The 12,587-nt window shown below is 48.2% G+C and overlaps 1 protein-coding gene across 4 annotated transcripts in view; it reads left to right on the top strand.

Moving 5' to 3' along the window:
- The window catches only part of AHCYL2 (adenosylhomocysteinase like 2), a 181,034-nt gene that overhangs the window by 59,764 nt on the left and 108,683 nt on the right, over positions 1-12,587 (top strand). The gene's annotated exons all lie outside the window — the stretch shown is intronic.

Here is a 12,587-nt window from a genome sequence, read left to right as displayed (position 1 = left end):
GAAAAATGAGTAGACGTCTCAGAGGGGGGTACCAGCAGCAAGATCAGGGAGCATCAACAAACTGAGTGGAGATCTGGCTTGGAAAAAGAGGGGACAGGATGATGGGAGTGGAGACTGACTAAGATAGGGTGGGAGAGAATGTGTATAGGGGGAGATTTGGGGAATGTGTATATTGGAGGCGACAAGATGGGCTCAGGGAGAGAGCAAGACTGAGGATTCAGGCTTCATTTTAGTTACACATGTTAATCTAAATGTGCTTTTGTCATTGCTACCCTTGCAATATTAAAAAAATACTGCACAATATATCGATGCAGTTGTGCCTATTTCATACATATTATTATGTCTAGGCTGGTTCACAGTACAGTTACAGGGAAGAGGTGAGTTTGTTCTAAGCAAAAAGTGCTGCAGGGGGTTGATCCATGTCCGAGGTTAATTTTTTACATGTAGGTTGGTATAATAACCACCTTATCTGGCCATTGATTAATTTCTTGGATTCTTTTTAAAGGTTGTACTGCTAATGAGAGAGTCTTAACTAGATTAATATGGATAACTTGAAATACTTGCAAAGGTTACAAGATAAAGGTAATTTGTAAACCTTGAAATAAAAGCAAATCAATTTATTTCATGTTGTATTATTAATTACTAACTTTCCTAACAGATATAGAATCTGTGTCTCCAGTTCATCTTGTTGGCTGAAAAATTAATTGGCTTCCAGAGAATGAAGATCTATATTAGGATCACAGCTCCCCCTAGTGTATCTTGTCTTTCGTACTAAAGAAAATTGGTATTAGAAAGAGGCTTTTTTGGTGTCTCCATTTTATCTCGTTTTCCATTAGGCAGTTATGTTAATTCAGGTTTTCTATTCTACCTTTACCTATCCAGTTCAAGGTCAGATTACATTACAAGAGGTTGGGTCAGTTATGCAGGAAGTTACAATGGACAGTTTGACATGGACAGTCAATAGGGTTGCTAGTACAGGTAGATCAGTACAGTTATTAATACAGTTAGGTCATAGTTACAAATACAGTAAAACCTTGGATTGCAAGTGTTTTGAAAGACAAGCAAAACATTTTATTAAATTTAAACTTTTTATACAAGCAATATCTTACAATACAAGTGCACATCACAACTGAGCTGATGGTTCTTCTCTCTGACACTGCAAGAGTGTAGTGACTTTACAGTCCACGGCCCAGAAATATCAAAGAAGAGACAAGTTAATCTAATCATGTATTTTTTAATGAATATAACATAAGCAGACTGGATGGACTGTTCAGGTCTTTATCTGCCATCATTTACTATGCTACTATGACCAATCAAGCAAAGTCTTGCAATACGAGTACATACAGCATGCACGCGTCACATCACAACTGAGTCGATGGTTCGTCTCTCTCTGACGTTGCAGGAGTGTAGTGACTGTTCTAAATGAGCGAGGTCTTGCAATACAAGTACATATAGTATTTTGTATTAAAGTTTTTGGGTTGTAGAATGAATCGTCTGAGTTTCCATTATTTCCTATTGGCAAATTTGCTTTGATATACGAGTGCTTTGGATTACAAGCATGCTTCTGGAACAAATTATGCTTGCAAACCAAGGTTTTACTGTACATAGTTACAAGTAGGTAATTGTTGACTCTGTTTGCTGGACATTTGAGCGTATGACTAATGACTTTTTGTAATTTACAGTTGGCTTTTTTTCTTTCACAAAAATACCTTAGCATTCCTATTGATATGCCTTGGATCACGTAACACTCTGACATTGTTTAAGCCAGAGTACATTCAGAGCACAACTTTAGTTAATAATTAGCTGCGGTGGCTGAAAAACCTAATGCACAGAAAGAACTCTCTGCATAAAAATTAGTAATGTGATGGCATATGAGCTTGCCTTTAGGTTCATGCAGATAAAAGTGGCATGGGAAGACTCTCCTAGGGGAAGTGAAGAGATACATAAATGGCTATTGAGCAGTATGTACTACTGTTCACATTCCTGCCAACGTATTTCTGAGATACGGAGTGAAATAATTGTAAAACGTCATACTGACATACTTTGTGACCTTGGGCAAGTTATTTCATCCTCCATGCCTTGAGTGCAGACTTGTGTAACCTGTGGGGGTATGGAAATGCTTACTGTGCCTGAATTTGTGTCTTACCTTGAACTAGCAGTGAAAAGGTTTGAGCTAAATCTCTAAATAGTAATCAGTAGCTAAGGGCAGAGAAAATAGGAAGCCACAGAGAAGTCGGTGCTCTACTTCCATGATAAACACAGATCTGCTAGTAAGGCCTCACTGTGAGGCTGATATAGAAAACTTCAACATGGTTACTGTGGGGTTTTACATAGTTTTACTGTGGGATATCAATGCAAAAAGGATTTCAGTGTGGTTATTAACTCGCATAGAAACTTTGACCGCAATTGCTATGAATGCAAATGCAGTACATTTGTCTACTATATGGCATCCACCCCTCCCCCCAAAAGCTTAGCCTGTGTGACTACTGTGGGAAAAACTAATACCAGGATTTAGAACTGTGTTGAAGGGTTGGTTGATAGGAGTGGGTGTACCTTCCCTTCCAATGTACAAGCATAGATCCCTCAGTCTTTGTTTTTCCATGGAGCAGAGCGGATGAGTCTTGCTGTTCTCTTACTGTGACATGCTATATACAGAGGCTTGAAACATCGACAAGAGACATGAGAGGAAAAAGTGCCATAGTTGTGTATTAGAGTATAAACTTAAGCAAAGGAGTCTATAAGGTGCCTAAGAGAAGCCATAAGAATGAAAAGTTAATAGAATGAAGAAACCAAACTGACTGTCTCTTCTTCAATTTTCTTCTAAACAGTAGTGAGAAGTAAAGGTAAGAATTAAGGATCAAGCCGTTTTGTAGATGTCCTCAATAGATGCAGAGTGGAAATGATCTACTGAGGCGGCCACAGCTGAGACATTGTAGCCTGTTACACAGCCCGGATGTGTCAGCCCAGCCTGAGTATACGAAAAGGAGATAAAGTCATCCAATAGCCTAAATCAATGGTTTCAAACTCAAACCTTTTGCAGGGCCACATTTTGGATTTGTAGGTACTTGGAGGGCCGCAAAAAAATAGTTAATATAGCTCTACACAGGTTTGTGCTTGCATGGCTTTGCTTTCTTAAACAGGATTTTTCAGATTTATTTTCTTTGTTTTCCATTTAAAGTTTTTTGGGGTTTTTTTTTTTTTTTTTTTTTTTAGTTTTTTTTAACTTAACCCATGTATTAGGGTTTGTTTTTTTGCAGCATTTAAAGTTTTCTTTCTTTTTAATGGTGTTAAGCTTATACTTAGGCTGGATCTTCACCCTCAATTTTAGTATGCATATTTTTGCTTTGAAAATTGAGTTTAATTTGGCCTCAATACTTTTTTTTGATGTCGAAGAAGAAGACCCCCAGTGGCTTTAAGAGGTGTGCCCAGGGCAATTGGGTGATCTCAGTGACTGTCCCACACTCTTGGTGCATCAAGTGCCTTGGACCATGACCATGATCCTAACTCTTCTTCTCTCTGTTTGGAAATGCAGTTGAGCACACAGAGAGCTTAGCAGGTTCAACAGGAGAAGCTTTTTGGCTCATCGAAGGATGGTCCATCAACTTCAGCATTGGAAGCATTGATATTTATGGCTGGCCAGATCTCAGAAAGTACTAGGTATTGAGGGGGTTCTCCTCCTCACTCAACACCGGGTGTTTTTAGTCTGTCCTGGGATTAGTTATCATCAGACCCGTCACAGAGGATGAGTATAGGTCAATGTCATCCTCTTTGGCACCTAAGGACTGTGAGCTACCATCAAAGGAAGTTCAAGTTTTGGTCCTCTTTGACACGTGGTGCCGAGAGCACTAAGGTATCAGACATTCTGATACTCTAGAAGCATTGGCATCAGGATGATAGCTGCCCTTTCCTTTAGTGGAGCTGCCAATGTGCAAGTCTCCAGGCAACCAGGTCCCTTCTTCCAATTCATCACCAACACCTTCTCAGGCAGTCCCTCCATCAGCTCACCAACCTTTGTCAATGCTTATCTCAGATGCGTGGTACTAAGCTATACGCAGGGAGGAGTTAGTGTAGATTCAACTGCAACCTTATCAGGTATCGAGGGTGCTTGCGCCAGTTGAGACTCAGCCCTTGCTTCCCCTTCAAGTTCACATGAGGACATTGGAACGATCCTCAATGATAATGCCTCAAGGGGTGCCAATGTCAGCATTGGCACATAGGGTACTGCCTTTGACATTAGGAGAGGTAGCTTCCTTAGAGTCGAATGATGGGGCTGAACATCAGCACCTTATTAAGTCATGGGCATCGACCCACTGATCCAAAGCAGGCTGAGACCACATTCTTTCATTCAGATTTGGATGAGGAATCTGACTGAATCCACCCATGGGATTCAGATGAGGGGCCCACATTACTTCTTCCAGGAGAAGTCATGGAGTATCTTCTGATCTTTTGCCACCTCAAGAAAGAAGAAAGTCACCACCTGAATGTGCCTCTTTTGCTGTTTTTGTTCGGAAGATGGCTTTTGCCATTTTATTTAAGTTGGAGACGGAGGAGAAGCCTAGGGCTGAGATTTTGGTGGTCTTGGAGTATAAATTTTCTCTCAGAGGAGGGGTCACAGTACCATACCACCCTATCTTGAAAGGTACACTGGTGAAGAACTGGGAAACTCCCCTCTCAGTGCAGGTTGCACCTAAGAAGGTGGATATGCAGTATTGTATCCAGAAGGTTTCTGGATTTGAGAGGGTTCAGCTTCCTCACCACTCTTTGGTGGTAGAATGCGTTCTCAAACGAGCCAAACATTCCAGGACTTATAACTTGGCTCACCCAGGTAGAAAGGCCAGGAGTTTGAATTTGTTTGGGAGGAAGACTTTTCAATCCTTGATGCTTATTTCCCGCCTTACCAGCTCTACACAGGCATTTACTTGAAGTCTCTGGTACGCAGTATGTTAACACTTGCAGACTCTTTTCCTCAGGAGCAGGCTGAAGAACTGTGCCAGCTGGCCAGTAAGCAGCTGCATTGTCGAAGTGTTTGGCCAAGAGTGCTTAACATTTTCAAGTAGTATCCAGACTCTTTCTTTATAAAATTGTGTGTATTGCCAAACTATGGTACAGCCAAATCTTATACAAATTATACTTAAAATTGATAAGAAAGGAGCTCCAAAAAATTTATAGCAAAGTGCACCTGCTGTGGGTGTAAGGGTGTGCATACTCTCATAGCACTGTGTCTCTGACATTGAACCTGCGGTTCAGGAGAGGCTAGTGGACGTTTCCTTCCATAGAGACAGTCTTTTTTTTTTTGTGGATAAGGTAATGGAGACTATGGCATTATCTGCTTTGACCAAAGCAGATAATGCCATAGTTTAAAGAAGTTTTGAACAAACTCTTGGTTGAAAAGTCCATAAGAGAGCCAAAACAATAAAAACCAGTTGGAACAGATGATCTGGATGAGTAGTCTTTATTAAGTGTCTAGATAAAATGCAAATTCTTGTATGCCCTTTGTTCCTCTGTTTGACTTCAATAAAAATGATTTACCAAAAAAAAAAATGCAAATTCTTCATAACAAATTTCAAAGTCTTCAGGAAACTCAATGCAGACTAACACAAGACCAACAAGACTAAGAATGTTATAACGCCCCTGTATCGCTCCATGGTGCGACCTCATCTGGAGTATTGCATTCAATTCTGGTCACCTTATCTCAATAAAGATATAGTGGTGCTAGAAAAGATTCAAAGAAGAGCGACCAAGATGGTAAAGGGGATGGAACACCTCTCGTATGAGGAAAGACTAAAATGGTTAGGGCTCTTCAGCTTGGAAAAGAGACAGCCTGAGGGGAGGTATGATTGAAGTCTACAAAATCCTGAGTGGAGTAGAACAGGTACAAGTGGATTGATTTTTCACTCCGTCAAAAATTACAAAGACTAGGAGACACTTGATGAAGTTACAGGGAAATGTTTTTAAAACCAATAGGAGGAATTTATTTTCACTCAGAAAATAGTTAAGCTCTGGAACGCGTTGCTACAGCATATGGTAAGAGCGGATAGCATAGCTGGTTTTAAGAAAGGTTTGAACAAGTTCCTGAAGGAAAAGTCCATAGTCTGTTATTGAGAAAGACATGGGGGAAGCCACTGCTTGCCTTATATTGCTAGCATGGAATGTTGCTACTCCTTGGGTTTTGGCCAGGTACTAATGACCTGGATTGGCCACCATGAGAATGGGCTACTGGGCTTGATGGATCATTGGTCTGACCCAGTAAGGCTATTCTTATCCATTTGGTAGCAATGTTCAGCCATTAAACAAATAAGTTATCTGTTTACTTTAGGCCTGCTGAATAACAGGCTTAAAGTAAATGGATATATTGCTGGTGTGATCATAGCTAAATTCAGCAGCCATATCCATTTATCATACATGTTAAGATAAGTCCAAGGCCAGTGTTTGATGCTATTTATTGACTGCCTGGGCTGAATGTTGGCCTATGATTTTTAAGGCTTGAGACCTTATTTTGGTTGGATCAAAGTTTTGTGCAGACTGCAACTGTGCGTCAATTTTCATAAATTAAGGGGCACATAATCGAAACAGAAAAACGTCTAAAAACAGGCCTAAATCGGCACTTGACAATCTAAAAGACAAGTCGTCCAAGTGCCAATAATCGAACCGGGTTTTAGACGTATCTAAAAATGACTTAGGCCTTCACAGTGCTGCAGTATGCCCAGAGCTAAATAGGGCTTTTCAAGAGGAGTGTCGAGGGCGGGATTTGGGCGGGACATGGGCTGTCCTAGACTTAGTCATACTGCATGTATAACCGAAAGTGTTACAACACTGTCTAGATGGAACTTGGACGTTGTGACTTAGGCCATCTAAAACCAGGTCTAAGTCGCAAGAAAGTATCCAAAGTGACCAGATAAGCACTGCAGACACAAAGTACAGACCCCCACACACTGTCCCAGTGATCACTGACCCAACCCCCACCCCCATAAAAATCGTTATAACAACTTTACATATCTGCCTCCAGAACATCAGCACCTGGCAGCCTGGCATAGGAAGCCTAGTAGAGCTGCACAGAGGTGGTTTAAGTGGTCTTGGGGGTGGGTTAGTGAACCATGGAGAGGAGGACCCAGGCCCATAAGCCACTTTAATCACTGCATTCATGGTGAAAAATGTGTACCCCCCAAAACCCCCTAATCCTTTTGTACTGTCATATAAGTGGCTCCTGCAGCCATAAGGGCTATTGGGGTGGTAGGTTGGTCTAGTAGATTCTGGGGGTGTTTTGGGGGCCTCACCATGACCTATAAGGGAGTTGTGGTGAGATGTTTATGTGGCACCCTATTTGTGAAGTTCACAGCAGTTCCCTGTAAGGTACCCCCACTACCGTATTTTCGCGGATATAACGCGCACCCGTGTAAAACGCGCACACGGGTATAGCGCGCAGAAATCACGATGATATGTACAAAAACTTTGGTATACCGCGCTCACGGGTATACCGCGCATGCTGCCCGACGCTCCTTTCGCCCGCCCTGACTTTCTGTGCGCTGTCCCGACTCTCCGTTTACCCCCCCTGACTTCCGTGCACTGTCCCCCCTTGAAGGTCTGTCCCCATCCTGAAAGCCTGATGCCCCCCCCCGACGTCCGATACATCCCTCCCCCCGAAGGACCGCCGTCTCCCCAACAATATCGGGCCAGGAGGGAGCCCAAATCCTCCTGGCCACGGCGACCCCCTAACCCCACCCCGCACTACATTACGGGCAGGAGGGATCCCAGGCCCTCCTGCCCTCGACGCAAACCCCCCTCCCCCAACGACCGCCCCCCCCAAGAACCTCCGACCGCCCCCCCAGCCGACCCGCGACCCCCCTGGCGACCCCCACGACCCCCCCACCCCGTACCTTTGGTAGTTGGGCCAGAAGGGAGCCCAAACCCTCCTGGCCACGGTGACCCCCTAACCCCACCCCGCACTACATTACGGGCAGGAGGGATCCCAGGCCCTCCTGCCCTCGACGCAAACCCCCCTCCCCCCCAACGACCGCCCCCCCCAAGAACCTCCGACCGCCCCCCCAGCCGACCCGCGACCCCCCTGGCGACCCCCACGACCCCCCCACCCCCCTTCCCCGTACCTTTGATAGTTGGCCGGACAGACGGGAGCCAAACCCGCCTGTCCGGCAGGCAGCCAACGAAGGAATGAGGCCGGATTGGCCCATCCATCCTAAAGCTCCGCCTACTGGTGGGGCCTAAGGCGCGTGGGCCAATCAGAATAGGCCCTGGAGCCTTAGGTCCCACCTGGGGGCGCGGCCTGAGGCACATGGTCGGGTTGGGCCCATGTGCCTCAGGCCGCGCCCCCAGGTGGGACCTAAGGCTCCAGGGCCTATTCTGATTGGCCCACGCGCCTTAGGCCCCACCAGTAGGCGGAGCTTTAGGACGGATGGGCCAATCCGGCCTCATTCCTTCGTTGGCTGCCTGCCGGACAGGCGGGTTTGGCTCCCGTCTGTCCGGCCAACTACCAAAGGTACGGGGAAGGGGGGTGGGGGGGTCGTGGGGGTCGCCAGGGGGATCGCGGGTCGGCTGGGGGGCGGTCGGAGGTTCTTGGGGGGGGCGGTCGTTGGGGGGGAGGGGGGTTTGCGTCGAGGGCAGGAGGGCCTGGGATCCCTCCTGCCCGTAATGTAGTGCGGGGTGGGGTTAGGGGGTCACCGTGGCCAGGAGGGTTTGGGCTCCCTTCTGGCCCGATATTGTCGGGAAGTCGGCGGTCCTTCGGGGTGGGGGTGCGAGTGGTCCTGCCGGGGGGGGGGGATGTATCGGACGTCGGGGAGTCGGCCGGGCAAGAGGGCTTGGGCTCCCTCTTGCTCCGATCGTGGATGCGGGTGCGGGTGGGAGCGCGTGCGAGCGGTCGTTCGGGGTGGGGGTGCGAGCGGTCCTGCTGGGGGGGTGAATCGGGCGTCGGGCGGGGTGGGAACTATGTTTTAAAACTTTTGTATACCGCGCTCAGGCATATAACGCGCGAGGGGTATGCGCGGTACGTAAAAACACGTATAACGCGCGCGTTATATCCGCGAAAATACGGTACTCTGGTGCCATGTCTGGGTGTCCAGTCCCTCACTTTTCTGGCCCCTTCCATGCCTAAAACTTATTTTTCTAGGCATTTTTGACTTGGATGAATTTTTGGTCGAAAATGGGGTATAAAGAAGAACGACTTAGTGGTCTGGACGATCAGACGGCTGGATGTACAGTTAGATGATTTTCGGGGAAAAATATATGTTGGATGTATTTTCCAAAAATGGACGTTTTCCCATGTCTGACTTTTGTCCGACTTTGGGCAACTTGCGACTTAGGCCCAATATGGACTTGGATGTTTCTTTTGATTATGCCCCTCCAAGGGTTTTATGTATGACCATTCAAAATAATAGCACCCTCCAATCAAAGAAGTCAAACGGAGAAAACTATATGATGGCCTCCTAGCCACACAAGCAGCAAAACTCGACAACCAAATCTCCAATCTACTAATTATAACCCCAGACTACAAAACATTCAGAAAAGAAGTAAAGACGCTACTTTTCAAGAAATTCCTGCAAACGACTTAATACCTCCAGCTCCTTCCCACTTCCCAATACCACTTTCTAAGTCCCCAAAGCAACCTCATCTACTCTTTATCTCCACTAGAAATTACAAGATATGTTTTTTGTAATTCTTTTGTAATCTACGTTGAACCGCAAGGCAATGGCGGAATAGAAATCTCTAATGTAATGTAAAATAAAGGTACGCAGTATTAGATCTTTGTTTTTTACGTACACCAAGTTTTTTAAAACATTGATAATTACAAGTTTCAAAGATTCACATTTCATGGTATTTCTTTAACACCCGGGGCTTGATTCTCAAAAATCTGCGTAAAAAACTGATGGGCCGCTGTCGCAGCCTTTTTAGTAATAATGATTTTTTAAAAAGTGAGTCATTCTCCAAAAAAACACTCATGCAAATGAGGTTGGCAGAGAGTAACAAAAATTCAGTAAATTTTCCTGTGCCCATCGCTGGTGATAATGATGGGCTTATCCCAGGACAAGCAGGCATGATATTCTCACATGTGGGTGACGTCATCTACGGAGCCCCGGCGCGGACAGCTTTTCAAGCAAACTTGATTGAAGTTTCAAGTTTGCACACTGCACCACGCATGTGCGTGCCTTCTCGCCCACTAGAGGGCGCATCCCACCTCGTGGTCCTCAGTTCAAATTTTTCCGCGGAGCAAGAAAGCCCTGTGGATCTGAGCTCCAGTGTTTTTGCCTTCTAGCTGCCGCGTTTAGTTTGTTTTCCCTTCGAATTAGTTCGCGGTGCTGTTTTTCCTTTCGGTTCTTTTCAAAAAAAAAAAAAAAAAAAAAAAGTCTTTCGTTTTTCATCGGACTCCGGGGGCTCCCGGAATCCGTGGCCGCGGGACGTCGGTTCGTTCCCGGCCTTCTTCTTTTTCTTCGTGGATGTCCCGTCCTGTTACGGGATTCAAAAAGTGCAGCCGGTGTGAAAGGTTGCTTTCCATCACCGACCCTCACCGGTGGTGCATTGTCTGTCTTGGGCCCGAACATCCGACAGACTCGTGTGATCGCTGTGCTACCTTCCAAAACAGGGCCCTCCGTCGCCGTAAGGCAAGAATGGCCGAATTGTTCGCCGTCGACGCACCTAAGGCCTCGACGTCGGCCTCGGCTTCGGCCCCGGCCTTGACCTCGGCCTTGGCGTCCTCGGGGGCCTCGGCCTCGCCTCGGCCCTCTTCCTCGAAGGCGTCGTCAGTGAAGCAAGCTTCGGGTAAGTCCTCTGTTCCATCCCCTTCAGCAAAGAAGCCATCCTCGAGTCAGGCCAAGGCGGGTGGGTCGACCCCGGCCCCGCATCGGACCTCGACTCCGCACACCCCGAGGGAATACTCGAGACCGAGGTCGCCCTCCAGGGAGTGTGCCCCGGACTCGGAACTCCCCACCTTCGTGGGGATTCCGGCCTTCCAGGATCTCCTCCGAGCTCTGATCTCATCGGAGCTGTCGGGAGCCCTGGAAGTGTTGCAGCGTGCTGCGGTTCCGGCGGCCTCGACCTCGGCCGGGGCGCCTTCGGTCTCGGAGGCCCCGGCCTCGGCTCCCTCGGGAGCCCTGACCTCGGCGACCTCGGTCTCGGGTACGGTGGCCCCGTTCGCCTCGGTCTCGGCCCCGCCCCGGACCTCGACCTCGGGGGAACCCCCTGAGCGGAGTGTAAGGCCCAAGGAAAAGTCGCGCAGAGTGCGCCGTCTTTCCTCCTCTTCCTCCGGGTCTTCCAGACACGCCTCGCCCTCGACGCGACCTCGGACGGGGCGTCGATCGAGGAAGTCTAAGCGACCCCGAGGCTCGCCTCGGCGCGACCGCTCCTCGTTGTTCGGGGGCGAGGCGCTGCAGGTGTCGGAGTTGCGCCTCGACAACCCGAGGCTCCTCCGCTCACCTCATGGGAAGCCTTCCCGGGCCGCCTCGCCGAGGAAACGGGAGAGTGTCCCACGAACCCCTGGGTCCTCACCCAAGGGCTCTGCGAGGAGGATAACTTCCCCTTCCCCCTCGAGGGCCCTCGAGAGGGGATCCTGGGATTCGGGATCGGTTAGGGATCCTCATTATTCCCATGAGGCCTCCCCCCTCTCCTCGGTGGGGCGGTCGAGAACCCCGTCTCCCCAGGCTAGGCCGTCCTCATTTTCATCCTTCGTTCAGGACATGGCCCAAGCCCTGGGGATTGACCTGATGGTAGGCTCTCGGTATTCCAAAGAATTTTTGGAGGAACAGGACCTCCCCACTCTTCCTAGGGAGGTGCCTAGACTCCCTCTCAACAGTGTCCTTCTGCAAACCTGGCTGAATAACCTGTCAAACCCTCTTACAGTCACGTCTGTGCCTTCAAAAATGGAATCGAAGTATAGGACGATTCCCCCTAAAGGGTTCGATAAGGCGCAGCTCTCACACCAGTCTCTTCTGGTGGAGTCTGCTCTTAAAAAATCACAGCCCTCACGGGTTTCTGCGGCGGTTCCACCAGGCAGGGAGGGGCGGACCCTGGACAAGTTTGGCCGTCGCCTCTATTCAAATTCCCTGATGGCCACCAGGGTTCTAAATTACGCCTTCACCTTTTCCTCCTATTTGCGTGGTATGGTGAAGGACCTTCCTCAATATCGAAACTCGTTACCGGACTCCCAAAGAGCAGGATTCGATAAGTTTATGTCCAACCTGTCTCAATTGCGGTTGTACCTATTCCACGCAGTGTACGACGCCTTTGAGCTGGTTTCGAGGGTGTCGGCCCTCGCGGTGGCCATGCGCCGCTTGGCCTGGCTTCGCACCCTCGACATGGACCCAAACCTGCAGGAACGCCTGGCAGACTTGCCTTGTGTGGGGTCCGAGTTATTCGACAAGTCATTGGATGCGGCGACCAAACGCTTGTCGGAACAGGAGCGCTCTCTAGCATCCCTGGTCCGCCCCAAACCTAGACCCCCGCCGCAGAAACCCTTTCGGCCTCCGCCGCGCCGATACCCTCAGAAGTCGACCCCGGCTTTCTCGAGACCGCCTCCGAGACGTCCGTCTCAGCGAGGCAGAGGGGGACAAACCCAAGCCCAGGCGCAGGGCCCTTCTAAGCCCGCG

The sequence above is a fragment of the Geotrypetes seraphini genome, chromosome 9, assembly GCF_902459505.1.
Source record: "Geotrypetes seraphini chromosome 9, aGeoSer1.1, whole genome shotgun sequence".
Lineage (NCBI taxonomy): Eukaryota > Metazoa > Chordata > Amphibia > Gymnophiona > Dermophiidae > Geotrypetes > Geotrypetes seraphini.
This window is presented reverse-complemented; position numbering and strand designations above follow the sequence as displayed.